Below are 15,066 nucleotides of genomic sequence, written 5' to 3'. Positions count from 1 at the left end.
CTGTGCTCCTGAAACAGAAATCCAGGGGTGAATCTGAGCCCTCAAAGAAACCTCTCTCCCCAACCAACCGTGAGCTCTTGCTTGTGCACCAGGTTGTTGTTGTCCTTTTTTTTTTTTCCTGAAAGGAAGGATTTCTGCTTGCTGTATGCGTTTGCTTCCTCAACATCTGTGTTGTGAGGACACGACGTGCACATCACAGCACTGCCTGGGCTCCGGGGAGCGGGGCTCTGCATCGCCTGGCGCTTGTACGCGCCCCCGTTGGTCCGCGACAGAGCAAACCCCTGGGCTGGGGTACCAGGCTCTGCCCATCCAATGGGCAACGCTGGAAAGATCGGGGGGGGTTGTGCTTCAGTCTTCCCAAAAGATGCGTTGGGATTAAAATTCCAGCCCCGTAATTGCTTTCTCATGGTGTTTTTCCTCCCACCGAAGTAAATGAAACCAGGATGAGTCCCAATGACAATAATTATTTCCCAGTGATGGAAATAGGCACAGTGGGAAAGTACTCTTGCAACAAAGATTGTAACGCATGAAGAAACCAGTTTTTTTGGTTGCTGAGAGACTGCTTTAGTCCTTAGACCCCCCAAAGGCAGGGGCTATCCGTCATGCTCTGTCACTGCAGACAGCTGGTGCACAGCAGGCGCCGACTTCGTTGCTGTAGGCTTTTGTGTTGCTTTAAGATTTTTATAATTAAATATGAAGCAGCAGTTAAGTATAATACAAACTCGACAGGATGTTTTCTCACTAAATCAGCACAGTTCCATTGGCTTAATTCATAATAGTTAGCGCACTGGTGGGCTGGGATCCTTGCTAGGCGTGCTGACCGATATTGTTTCACTGCTCTTTTACACCAGTGTCTGTGTAATCTCTTGATCTTTGCTTTGTGCTGAGGCTGTATTCAAGGTTATGGTGCTTCTTGTATGTCTTCAAAGTAGTGTTCTTCATGGTGTTTCTTGGTATTGTGATAATCCAAATAATAATAATAATAATAATAATAATAATAATAATATTAATAATACTTCCAGGGTAGATTGTAAGTTGGAGAGGCATGATGTAGTGACTGAAGCCTGGTGTTTGCCAGGTTTGCAGGAGCAGGGTTTGAGCTCTGCTGGGAAGCTGTAAGTTAGGGGGTTGGCTGCTGCGATCTCTCAGTCCTTCAGATGGGGCTGTAGCCTGATCTGCTCCATACAGAGGTAAAGATTTAGCAATGTTTGCCTTAGATGATCCTACCAGCTTGAACAGGTTTGGCTGAAATTTGCCTTAAAAGTACCTTCCCTGGTTGTTCTCCTCTGCTTCAGAAGTGGTTTCATTTTAGTGAAGGTACATAAATGTATATCCAAGAAACAGCTATGAAACAAAATGGTCTAATATTTATTACAGTGGTTCGCTCAATGATTCCTGCCACCAAAATCACAGAAGTTACTGTCATAAATAAAATCACGGTGTCACTGGAACTGAGCTTTGTGTAAGTCTGATGTTTGACTGACTGTAGTATTTTCCAAAGAAAGACATTATACAATCTCTCCGGGTTCTTTTAGCATATACACATATATAAAATTTAACAAAGCGTAGGATAAAATGTATACTAAGGATTTTCAGATTTAGTTTGCTTTGACGTTCAGTGGTTTTTGGGTTTTGGGGTTTTTTTTTAATAATCTTTGATGGGGAGGGTTGTAGCAAAAAGCATTTGGTCTGTTCTACATTTCTTAGTTAGTTATGCTTGGTTTACAGGGTTTTTTTTAATCAGAAAGTGTAAGACTGTTGTCTATCTTTATATTTAGACCATATTTGATCACCCATGCTATGGTGCTATTCTTGCTGTGGCAAAGCATATAGAGGTTTGAGCAGTATAGTGTCTCTCTCCAAGACTCCCTCTCTCTCCTTAGCGTCTCTTACCCCATATTGCATTAGTCAGCCACTGTCAGAAAAAGACGTAAGTTATGTTCAAGAACTTGTGTCACTGGGCCAATTTGCATCTGCTATAAGCCCGATGACAGTAGGAATTAATTGAAAGGCAGCATTTTCTATATTCCCCTAACAGGGGTCACATAGTTGCACAGAGCCCGTCTCATATGGTTTTAACTTCGTTCACAAGATAGACACATGATGGAGCCAATATTTCAGCTGGGTAAAACAGCGAGGATGCTGGATAGTTTTTATTAGTAGCTGTGTCCATGACTGAGGTCAGTGTCCTAGCTTTCTAACTGCTGACCGCTTTGGTCAGGACCAGCCGCCCTTCTTCTTGCTGGCACCAGAGCACCCTTCTCCTCCTCTGCCCGGAGATGGCTCTGGAGGCAGAGCATCCCCTGACCGCCAGAGTCGTGCTCCCACCATCTGCTCCGACTGTAAGGAAGACAAACCAGTGCAGGTTTATTCTGCCGAAGTGTTAGAGTGGATATCTTATGACAGACATCAGCGCGTTTCAGTGTAAATTCTGAATATGCTGTGTTTAAGCTGGAGTAGTTTATAAGGCTAAACAGGTGGGAATAAAGTTGAAGATCCATGAGTGTGTCCAACCAGGACATGGTGAAGATAGACACTAGAGAAAGGTCTAAAGCCAGTCTCTCACCCAGTGATAGGATTTGGACTTTTGAACTTGATGTTAATGGATCAAGGAGTCTTCTCTTTGTCTTATTTTCTTCTGTATCTACAGCTTTTTATGGAGATAAACAGGGACATTGAAGTTCTTAAATCCTTTTAAGGTATTTCTGTTGGATGAGAACTTTCAGCCACTGCACAGAGTGAGTCTGATATCCCTCCGACACCATCCAGCGCGTCCTCCTCAGTCACGGGGCAATAAAAGTAAGTAGCTGCTACCTTGAACCTCCGCCCCAGTTTCTGCCGGGGGCAGGACACCTAGCACTTTGTTTTCACTATTTCTTGTTTCATGAGTCTTCATTTTCTTTCTAATAAACCTGAGGCACTGGGTGCTTTCACTTCATATGGAAATGAGTGGAGGAACGGGCAGTTGAACCATAGCCTGGTTTCAATTTGAAAGGAATTGTAATGAGACTATAAAAAGAAGAGGACTGCAGTGTATGTAATCCACGAGGCATTTTGCTAGAAGTGAGACATCATTACTACAGCCTGCTTATGTCATTTTGATTTTTCTGAATACATTACGAAAAGGATAACATTCTCATGACACGGTGTCTGGTGGCCTTTATATTACTTTACTGAGCAATTACTTTATGGCTGCTATTCAGGCCCCCAGATTATATAGTTTCCCATATTATCGCAATGTGATTCAGATTATTTGTTCACTGAAAACATTGTACTAACACTATAGAAATGTAAATGATGCATCCTGCCTTAGCTCCTAATTAAGCAAGGTGGCTGGTGGATGTAGCCATGACTGGTTTTGACAGGTTGAACCTTTAAATTTTCATAAGACTTTGGTCAGCTCCTTTGTGCAGGTTTTTAATTTTTTTCTTGTATGACTAGTTGCCTTCAAACAATAACTGTCAAGCATATATTTGGTTTTCACTATGGAAAAAAGAAGACAGCCATGGTTAAGCTTAGGTCAGACACAAATTAGAAGCTAATTTATCATGATAGCCTTTAGAAGAAAAAGTTGTTGAAGAAATGTTTGAATACTTACAAAAACAGGAGATAGATTTTAGATTACAGCAGCCTTCCTGCTAGCTGCAGATGTGTTTTTCCTTCAGAAGATGTTCTGTAATTGTAAAGGTGTATAATTTCAGAGGATGTCACAGTTGTCATGGCAATTGCATTAATATTGCATGGGCATAAAGTGTGCAATAACATCATGTCAGTTCCTCCTGCCCTCAGGCTACCACAAGTTACTCATTTTTTCCTTTAAAATTGTGTTACTTCTTCCCTATGAACATTCCTATTACAAATACCAGCTAAAGTATCTTTTAAATTGTTCACTCTTAATTTGCATAGAGAAGTTGCCACTCTATCTGCAGAAGGAAGGGACTTTTATAAAATTAAATGTATGGTTTAGTTGCATTGCTCAACAAACACTGGGAGGAAGCAGGAGTAGTGGGAGTGGCAAAAGCTGCAACTTAAAATTAGGACATGATTATTCTCCCTTTTATCTGCTACATTTGTCTTTTTCCTTCATACCTTTTTCGTTTTTCTGTCTCAGGTTGGAACTTGTCCCTTTTTGAGTCAATGAAAGGTTGGCTAGTGGTAATCAGGACTTCACCTCCATGTTACCTTTAAGGATGCATGAAAACAGCCACAGGATAACCAAAATAGAACCAGAAAACCACAGAAATTCCCAGTGGCTCAGACTGTGTTGTTATTGCCCATGTTTTGCTAGCTCTGCCAGAGCTGAGGCAAATGGAAGTTTGTGGGATGGGAAATGTCACGGAGGTACCTTGCTCCCCCTTTCTTTTCAGTTGACTTCAGTAGGCTTTACTAAAACTCGTAAGGATGCAAGAGATGTTATCGTTTCTGCTTCCTGCATATATTGGGTCTTATCAAAAGCAGCAAACTCCGTGTTAATTCAAACAGCTAATCCCCAAAGTATGTGTGTCTCTTGTGTAATCCTGCACTGCCTGCGCAGGGGTGAATCCGATTTTATAACATTTTGATAAAACCCATTTTGAAACGCAGCTGCTGCAGCATTCAGCTCCCTGCTTATCAAGCACTGTTTGTCTGAGTCAATAACCTTCTGCTCCTCTGCCTGCACTAGCTGTCTTTGATTTGGGTGTTCATTTTAGGACTTCAAAGCCCTAAATGAAGCCTATCTGTCCGAGCATATGTTCGTTAAGTGGCTCAGGAAGATTAATTTCTCTCCTGTTTCCGTATGGTTACTATGCTGGCATGTCCAGTGGCTGTAGCAGTGTCAGTAGAGCAAAGGGAGGGAGGCAATCTTTTAAGATACATTTACACCTTATACAGAGGGAGTGTGTTGTCTGCACTCGAAGAATATGCTGTGTCCACATGGAAAAAGTCCCTCGACCACATTTCACGCCTGTGCCAAGGCCAAGCCGATACACCCAGCACCTCAGAGGGGTTTGTTAGATATCTCTTCAATATTCATTAGTAAAAGGCTATTTTTCAGCATGTTGCATGCTGTGTCCACCCAGAATATGTTGCGTAAACTTGTTTTCATCTTTTCCTTATGCCCTCGTTCCTTTCATCACAGCTTTAACCCCGCTGGTAGGGAAGTGAGTGTGCCCGGCTGGCTGTCGCCTTTCAAAGGCTGCACCCTTCAACTTGCCTCCTTCCTCTCCACAAGCTGGACTTTGCTGTCCTTCGGGCTCTGTTTGTCCTCAGCTCACTGAGGAGTTGGCAGCTGTCTGCTCGTGGTAGTTTTAGAGTGCATTACATTTGTCCTTTTCGGTAGAGGCAGAGCTTGCCTGGAGTTTGGGACAGGCAGCTACCTGTTGGATAGTCATAAACACTGCAGTTAGAGCTACAGGTGTAATGCCTTAGATAATGAAGAATGGGAGGTTGTAATCAATTAACTCCCGAGAGCCTTATAATTAACGCTCTTAAGGGAAGGCATTTTTCTTCAAACTGGAGCATTAAATCCAAAGCACAGCATTAGAGACCTAGGAGGGCCCATCAGCGAAGCTGTCACATGCATTAAACTAGGAGCAGAAAGGCTTTGCACAGCAAGCACCGTAGTATTTAGGAACATGCACTAGCTGTGCTCCAGATCACTTACTTGGGATTAAAATTCAATTTTGCAGCCTTCTTTTTCAGCACCTGAAATATTTCAGCTACTTTTATTTTCTGTTCCCTTTCTACTTAAAGTAAATCAAGTTTATTTTTCAGTGCTAGCTTATGATTCACAGTTAATGGGAAGGTGGAGCAGGGCCAATAATGCATTTGATTGAGAAGATCTGTTCTGCTAGGGTTTTTGTGAGGAAATGAAAACCATGAACTGCAATAAATTTGCTTATTAAAGAAGCAGTAAAGATTCTATTGTAAAATAGGATTCTTCGCGATATTTTTTCCTGAGTCAGTTAAGTCTTTTATTTCTAGAATTAAGAAAGAGATTCATTAAGTTTAGCCAAGGGTTTTTAATTGGCAATACTATAAAACAAAAGGAACACGTGGTCTACAAACATAGGTCAACTTCACCGATTTCAGTGGCATTACCAGAGATATGCACAGACTTTCCCTTATTCTTTACAAGGGCCATGCGGGTTTTAATATCTCTGTAGAACCAGAAAAATCAAAAACCCTTTAACTAAGTCTTTTAGGGAATTTCTGGCATTATTAGAAGTGGAAAACGTCAGAAATCAGAGCAGATCTAGGTGGCCCTAGAAAAGACACCATTCTGCTATGCAGAATTATGCCTTGCTGACACCTTTCATAGGGAATGACTGCTCCAAAATGAAGTAAGGACAGGGATTGCTGGCACTCTGGCATGGACCATAAAAATGAAGTACGCCCAAAATATATTGAGAGCTTCAATGCAAATGCTGCTCCGGAACACATTTCCTGGAATGCCTAAGGGCAACCACAGCCCTCTGCTTCATTATTAATTCCTCTAGGTATGATGGACACAAACTGCAGCATGGACCGTAGCCTGAAGGCTGTTGAAAATCCAGCCTTGCCATCCTAACAGTCCTTTCTTGCACAGCATAGACGAAGGTCGCATAAATCCCTGTTTAAAAATAGGAGTGCTGCTGTTTTTAAAGTTATTTCCATTTAACATAGTTTTGGTACTGCTGTGTTCATGTTTAATATTTTTAAAAACCAAGAAAATTCTTTTGAAGCTACTGTCAGATATTTCTCACTCTGAGAGGGCAACAGCCTTCAAGGTTAACTAGCCTTAGCTGTATTCTTGGTGGGTTTTATTCCTGATGCCTTTTCTGTAGGTATTGCAAGTGTGTATGAGCAGTAACCGTTTTATTAATATAAAGCATATTAAGCAGAGACAACCCCATAGTTTGAAAAATAAGGCAGTTTTGATACTGATGTGGCAAGTCTCTGTATGTTAAATGGGCAGCTCACAGACATACCTGTCCCTTGTTGCTCTTACCGTCAGTGTGTCCAAGGTCCAATTTGATTTTCCTGTGAACAATAGTAAATAGCCTACTTGCTGTGAACAGATTTAAAACCTCAGCTGTAATTACTTTACCCTATCCTGCAGACAAAGTCAATCTGTCCTAATCTAAACACTTCCAGATCTTTCTGTGTATTCCCTACTTGGCACTTTATCCATCTACATAACGCTGCCTCAAAATACTTCTCTTTGGTTATCTGATCAACAGAGGGCTAACGTTGCTTTGGTTCATCTCTGTGAAACTAGCATTTCCATCGCAGGGGTCAGTGGTCTGTGGTGCATCAGTCTAGGGACGGCTGAAGCAGCAGGGTCATGGAAACATCATTCTGGGTGAAGTTTAAAGTGTAAATAAATCCAGAAACATATTAAAATGTCTTTAGTTTCTATTTAGTTGAAGTACAGCTGGAAAAGGATCTTTTCCTCTTTCTCTCTGTATAAATGTGAACTAATGAAAAATTTGTAACAAATTCTTAACCTTTGACAAAAAACCCGCTGTGTATTGATGAATAAATTGATTTAATTTCCCCAGAGGGAGCACAGGCTCAACATTATCCGCTGGGGCAGCACTGCAGCAGAAGGTGATGCTGTACAGTACTATATGTGGAATGAGATTTTTTTTTCTTTTTTTTTTAACCTACTATTTTATTGCTTACTATCTTGAATAATGGTTCCCACACTATGACCCTGGATCAAGGTAATCTGCAAAGTTATAAGAGGACTGCTTGTGGTCCACAGCCTGCACTGCACTGCGGCGGAGTACACCTGATGAATTTCTGGCATTCCCCATGGTTCAGTGCAGAGACGGAGTCCCTCACCCTTTATACATCCTCCTGACATGTAATGGGATTTGCATCGGGCCTCGCCGCTGGAGTGGTGACCCAGCTGGGGAGGAGGCACGTTGGAAAGCCACTGACACGGACTGTCCAGCAGCACAGACACGTGGGACCAGATCCAGGGTTTGCCTTATTAAGTCCCTTCATTTGTCTGTTCTGTGAATTGCTATCATTCTTCCCATGGAGGAAAGAACATCGTCGGATTTGGCAGAGCGTGAAAACCTTACTCATACGTGCTTGCTTTGGCTCTGACATCCAGCACGTGGAAAGGGTCAAAGTCCTGAAGTAATAGTTGAGGGAACTGAGCTGACAGAAGGCGAAGATGTGCATCCTCCTCTGTCCTGCACAGAGTGCCTGTAATATAGTTTGCAGGTAAATCCCTCCCACAGCGTGTCTTCCAAGATAGCGACTGGGCTAGCTGCTGTTCGGAGGGGTGCCTGCGACGCAGGTTTCTTGAGGAGGTGGGGTAGCCAGTTTCGAGGAGAGATACTGTGCTAGAAGTGAACAGAGGAAGCAATGTTCTGCTTTGCACTCCAGCCAGCAATAATCTCTTTCCCTGCTGAATACTGCATTTTTCCTTTATAAAAACATTAATCTGTAGGGTATTGGGACATGGTCAGATCCTGCCAAGAACAAATTGTTAAGTAGTTGCTGTGCTCATTGCCTCTTAAAGCTGTAACTGTTGGTTTTCATTTTGCAAAATGAGTATCATGGGGCAAAAATGTATTGGCTGTGACATTATAACTATTTCCCAGAAAAATTAATTCTAAACTGAGAGACTTGGAAACAAATAGTTCTTAGAAGGCTCTGTTTGTTTAGCAGCTGTTGTTTATATATGAAACAAAGGAAATTTGGTTAAAATTGTATGATATGCCCTTACATTTCAAAAAAGGACCCACTTTAAAGTCTCTAGTTCCAGTTGGCTTTAGGTCATGCTACAATGCACGAGTTTCAGACTGACAAGGAAGGGATCGTACCCTCACAGCTCACCCTCCGAGGTGTCAGACTCAAAATGCACCATCCGGAGGCAGCACAGCAGCAATTCCTCTCCTCGAACCGTGCCCTCTGCTTTCTTCAGGGCCTCCAACTACATCCAGCACTTCAAATTCCCACCTCTGTGACCCTGTGGCTATCCGGCCTTCCTAAAGTATGAGAGAAAGAAAGTTTCAAATAGGGATGTGCACAAGCTGATCATCTTACTTCAAGGCAGTTTCTGGAAATGCCAAAAAAAAGGGGCCAGGCATCTGTCAAGGGCATTTCCAGATGGTGCCTCTATTTGTTCCATGGGGCAGACATAAAAACCATCACATGTACAAACACACTCGCTCAAATCAATTGTCCATTTTCGCAAATAAGGATCTACTGTAGTATAATAGGTTTCAATAAAAATTATAGCAATAATGCATATGCTGAGATAATGAAATATGCAATAATTTTACAAAGGAGAAATCTGGAAATGCACAGTTTACACCAGTCTGAATTTTAGTATAAGCCAACACAACTCTTACCAAGATCAGTAAGAGTTATGATCTTCTATAGCAAGATCACTTTGTCCTTGAACTTTACTGACATTTTTATGTCAACCTAAAAATGGAAATACTGTCAAATACTATATCAGCTCATCAGACAGCTTATTTTTTTCCCCCACGTAGTTAGTTATGAAAGCTGTTGCCAGTCACTGTAATGGAAGCTGTGTCAGGCTGCTCGTATTCCCAAGTTACTCACAATTTGGGAATGTATATGTCTGTCTTCTTGTAATGACAAATACTGCTATTGTGCTGGTGATAAATTCTGCAGTCATTGCAATAGTATTTTTGCTGTAATTTATAAGTGTTTGTAAGGCTGAGACAGCAGAAGGGATCATAGGAAATGTAATTCTTAGGGCATCTGTCTGCAAAAAGAGGAGGATGGCTGTAACCTCACTTACAAGACTGGAATACTTTGACCCCTTTCATGTTGGGCTTTATGAACTTTCCAGTAATTCTAGCGTATTAAGAAAATGCTGGGTTTAATGACAAATGAGTTAATAAATCCTTTTCTTAGGCTTTTAGTTGGCTTCCATAAGAGAGACATTTTTAATTTAATAATTGGCCACTCTCATGTATGAGGTTACCTCCACAAATCTTTCTGTACTGTCACCTCTTGGTTGGTTATTAAATTGGTGCTGTCTACAAATTTATTTGGTCATAAATTATTTGGTAATTATTGAGAAGTTCCTTTCACCCTATGTGTCATCTTCAGGTGGTTGTTGGGAAGCAAAATGGAAACGAATAATTTATTTTTAATGCTAATTTAAAAGTGCTTGTGAATAAGTGGAATATAAAAAAATTACTATGTTTGATATCTGAATTTTGCATTCAGTATAAATGTAAAATAAGGTAAGCTTTCTGAACTAGACATTATTGAACCTTTTTTTGTAAATCAGACTTTTAAAACTGTTACATTTATGTTCAAAAATAACCTGATGAGAAATTTCATGTACGATCAACTTAAATAATTAATCGCTACACCAGTCCTGTTTCTTTTATCCTGAATTTGGAAATGAATGTAGGCCTAAGAGCCCTCAAAATATGTTTGCCTCCAGAAAACATCTTCAACTTCCAATATTTATAATCAACTAGCAGCACTGCCACTGAGCTATTGACTTGGGCGCAGCAAACAGGGATGGTATTTCTGGGTTTCTTTCTCTTGAAAACTGTTGGTGCCACTGGACACTGAGGTCCTGCAGCTTGACTCACAAGGTTTTGTATTAGGAGCTAAAAGTTTCTGGGGTGAACAGAAGGGTGTCTAAGCTGGAGACTGCACAGGACATTTATGTGTGTTCACAGCAGCACGAACACGATGCTAAGATGGAGCTCACCTACGGCACCTCGGAGCAGATGCCGCACTGCAGGATCTGCTGCCGTTACACTCCTCCACTCCACTCGTGTTTCTTGCTCTGAGGGAGGGAACCCCTCCCAACAACCAACCATCCTCTAATAATAAACTGAAGTCATCCAGGTTTCATTATTTTTACGGCTTTATGTCACATTTTTAGTGTTGCTAGGCAGGGATCATTTACACAATGGCATCAAGGACAGAATCAGGAGCATTAAGTAACTCAACAGCAGCAAACAAGTATCACAAGCACGGTGGAACGTGAAACAGATTGCTGTATATTGATTTTAAAACAAGGTACTTGAAATGAGTAGAAGTTAAAGGGAGGAAACACAGTGCACCACAGCTCAGCAATTATTTACTAACTGAAGTAATCTGTGTTCTCACTAACTTCTGGAACCTATTTAATGATGAGAGTATCAGCACATCTGCTATCGATCATTCATTAATGGCCGCAAAGATATTAGGGAATTATTTGTTGTTGTGTTTCCCCTCCCCCACAACTTTTTCTATTTTATTGTTCCAAAATGCATCACTTCTGTCCCATTGATTTCAGGATGGTAAAACCTGACTCTTTATTTAGGATTTCTGCCAGTGTTACAGGCAATTTTTACATAGAACAGTCATGGCTGCAGGGTCTGGCCTGTATCATTGTTAGCTAGATACATTTTCACATTAATCACAATTACCATCTAAATTTCTGTTTCAATGGATGTCCAAAGCCCTGACAGTTGGCCAACATGTGGCACAAAGCTAAAGCCATCAAACCAAATCAGGAAGATGATGGCAAATAAAACTGAGGGCGCCATTTGCAGATTCTTGCTCTTTCCTGCTCTCTTTTCTTCCTCCCATGCTGGTAAAAAATACAAGCATGTTAATTAAAAGCAACAAATGATGCAGTAACTAGATCATCATCACACTGCTCATGCTACATGTGGTGAGGCACTTGGTATATGTAGCAGGAATTGATTCCTGGATTTAGTGCAATTCCAAATTTTTTTTGCCAAAGTGACTGTCTTCACGGGCAGCTCCTTCTTCCTCCGGGACGGGGGGTGACACCAGCTGAAACCACTGGCTGGAGTAAACTCTCCCTGACCCTGCAGGAACCAGGCTGCTTCGTTATTCCCTGCTTAGTGTTAATGCTTCATGACAAACTCCGATCCCACAGTTAAAAGAGGATGAAATCTCAAAGCTTTGGGTTGATTCTAATTTGCTTCTGAAGAGATTCCTGTATGAGAAATATTTGCATGGGACCTTCTTTTCTGTAATGTAGCTGACTGGTTTTGAAGTCCCATGAGGCCCATAGTTATTCTTCTTGGTAAACAGAAGTTCTCAATGCCAACAAAATTCCCAGTTTTCATCATGGTTCAGCTATTTTTTTCTTTTTTAAAATAGGCCTGGAAAAATAAACCAGTGCATATAAACCAAATTCTGAGTAAAGAGAAACAATGCAATGAGTTTAATGTTTGCAGTTGGAAGCTGGAGTTGGACTCAATTCTTTTTGCATTTATAGATTTATATTTATTTACATTTATATATTTAAATACAGAAAAAAAATCAAAGAAAGGTCTCTCTATTCTCCTCTACAAAATCTCTAGCCTCCACTGTGCAAGCAACATGTAAAATGTGTAAATAATTGGTGCATGTGCTATAAAAATGACAAGACCAGAATAATTAATGTTTGGGAATGGAGTGTCACAGTGATACGTAGATATCCACCAGAATGAGGTCTGAAACTTAAAAGTTAATGTTTTAGCAGACATAAACTGTTACAGACCCATGAGTTGCCTTGAGTATACTGTATTATTGTTGGTTAAAGATACATAGCTGTTGGAATATGATACAGTTTTCAGTGAAAATTATGCTCAAGATCGTATTTAGATTCTAGATTGGCACCTCATTCTTTTCCTGGTTCCTACAGTGAGGAAAAAACCTACAGCATTGACAAAGTGGGCTCTAAAGTCTCCTTCTCCTTCCCACTCTCCCCCTGGCCCCAGATACACTAGTGATGCTCCAGCATCTATCCTGAGGAGCAAACCTTCTGCATGGTACCAAATGGCCACTTGTGTGTTTCCACAGTCACTAGAGTTATACTAATGCAAACCTGCAAACATATTCTTTCAGTCGAGATATTTCTCACAGAAGAGAACAAGGATGCTGTTGTTGGTATCTATGAAACATATATTTCCCATCAACTTCTGCTTTGTTGATAGGTAACCTTAATATTTCTAAGATGCCAGTGTCTCTGGCTAGCTCACTGTGTACTTACTGCAACAACTGAGTGCACATTTCATTGCTGGGGATGGTAAAACGTAGAAACTTGAGAGGTGGTGCTACACAGAGATGATTTTCAGTGTGCTGTTTTTATTTATTTGGACCTGTCCTTAAATCTTAAATTTGCATTTTTGTAGACAGAATATTCCTTATTGAAATATGTATATATTTCTTAGTCTGAAATATGCTAAAAGCTGAGCTGATTTCCCTTTTTTGGCTGTTCCAGGTCCATGGCATTTAAAAGCTTATGTGCAAAGAGGGTTAAGTTGACCTCAGTTTAGAGGATAATTATGTCAGTCACAAGGTGAGATCAGGCTTTAAAGTAGGCACAGATCCATCACTCTCTTTGCTGATAGGATCTCTCAGACCATATGAATGAACATCAACAATTCCTCCCCGTTAGACGTGACAGTTGAGGCTAAGACGTGGAGCTTATGAAAGAGAAAGCACAAGCTTCTGCTGTTAGGCTGTGTGTTTGGAGATGGAAGTAGATAGATAACCTGAAGGTTTAGCTGCACTGTCAGTTAATCCATATGAAGTTGATTTCAGTTTCATTTAGAGGTTGGCCACAACTTCCATACACTCTCCTTACTCAATCCTTTATCACAGTACCAAGGTTCCTGCATTCAGTATATTGCAGTTTACTTTCGATTAGGTTAATTTTTAGCCAGATCAGTTTTGGTCATATAGACACATAGATAAAAAAAAATAAAAAGGAGAGTGATAGGGTTAATGGTTTAAAGTTGGGGTGTAGTTGGATAACCCTAAACAGAACCCAAGGTTCTTGGCCATTCTAAGACTTTGCTTTGAATTTCATCTCATGTTCTGAAAACCTGGAGAATTTGCACATAGAACACTCCAGTGCAGTTCAATAGAGATGTGACCATGTTCCTTTGCTCATTTTATAATAGAATTAGATTTTACATGTAGAAAGTATTGTTTTCTTTAATTCTATAAACATCTCAATTAAAACCAATGTCCCTAAAGAATTGCTAAAAATTCACAGAACATCTCTAATAAAGTAAGCAAACCAACAATCCAAAAGAGATTTCCAGACACTCAGTCTCTATTCTGCCTCTTGAACCCAAGCTGCTATGTCTGCATCCCAGCCATTTGATCTCCTCACTTTCTGCTATTGCTTCTCAAAGAAATAAGAGGTACACAATATCTATTTATTTAACAGAAGTATATCACTTACTCATGGTCTACTAGAAGTTGCTCTGGAGGAGGAATAAGCACTCAAGACCTAAGTCACAAAGCACTAAGAATTTTCATATTGATTCCCAACTTTCACAGGGGCATATACTTAGAAATTACTTGAAAACTTTATCTTTTTTTTTTTTTCTGACAGCCTAAGACAGTTCTGACACAGTCCAAATACTGTAATCCATCTGTCCACACCTTCACCCCATTCTCCTTTATTGGTCTTTTTTTCCATTCTCATTTTCCTTTCTTTTCTCACTTTTTTCCCTTCGCTTATCTTATTCTGTTTTTTTCCCACTTGATGCTAAGCAGACCATGCATAGCAGTGGAGGGATTATTCAGTAGTGGCTCTGTGGAATTAGGAAGCATTTAAAAAGTGTTAGAAAGCTGGGGAAAACAGCATTACAGGGGAAGACAGATGTAGCAAATTTTAGGAAATGTTAAGAATCCCCCTTAGGATTGTAAATCCTGTTCTTAGTATTAATGGGCAGTGGAAAACAGGGCAGTCAACACTGAATGGCTTTGTGATGAGGACTAAGACTGCGGATTTATATTTTTTGACCAGTTTTTTGGAGTAGTAGATGTTGTGTGATGATTCAGTTTGTATGATCTGCCTTTCCCCCTTTCCTTTCTCCCAAATATTTTTTGATCTTCTGGTTTTAACCAAATTCAACAGGCATGTGGGTGTCTCAGGTGTTCCCACAAGTTTCATGAAAATATTTAGCTGGGTACAGGAAACACCACAATTCAAACATTTTCAAAAGTGGGTAGATGCCCACTTTTTGCTGAGGATATACGAGTGCCACCATTCCCAGCTTCCTTAGCTGTAGTGAATGAATGTGCAATTGCCTTTCTATGCTTAATGCCTCATCAGTGTGCAGGCTC

At 40.6% G+C, this 15,066-nt stretch overlaps 1 long non-coding RNA gene across 1 annotated transcript; it reads left to right on the top strand.

The window, feature by feature from the left end:
- Nucleotides 1-2,116: 2,116 nt before the first annotated feature.
- On the top strand, nucleotides 2,117-6,676 carry LOC138688948 (uncharacterized). The gene is made up of 2 exons (XR_011327736.1): nucleotides 2,117-2,799; nucleotides 4,112-6,676. It is a non-coding gene; the product is annotated as an uncharacterized lncRNA (long non-coding RNA).
- Nucleotides 6,677-15,066: the final 8,390 nt, after the last annotated feature.

Source organism: Haliaeetus albicilla, chromosome 14, assembly GCF_947461875.1.
Source record: "Haliaeetus albicilla chromosome 14, bHalAlb1.1, whole genome shotgun sequence".
NCBI lineage: Eukaryota > Metazoa > Chordata > Aves > Accipitriformes > Accipitridae > Haliaeetus > Haliaeetus albicilla.
This window is presented reverse-complemented; position numbering and strand designations above follow the sequence as displayed.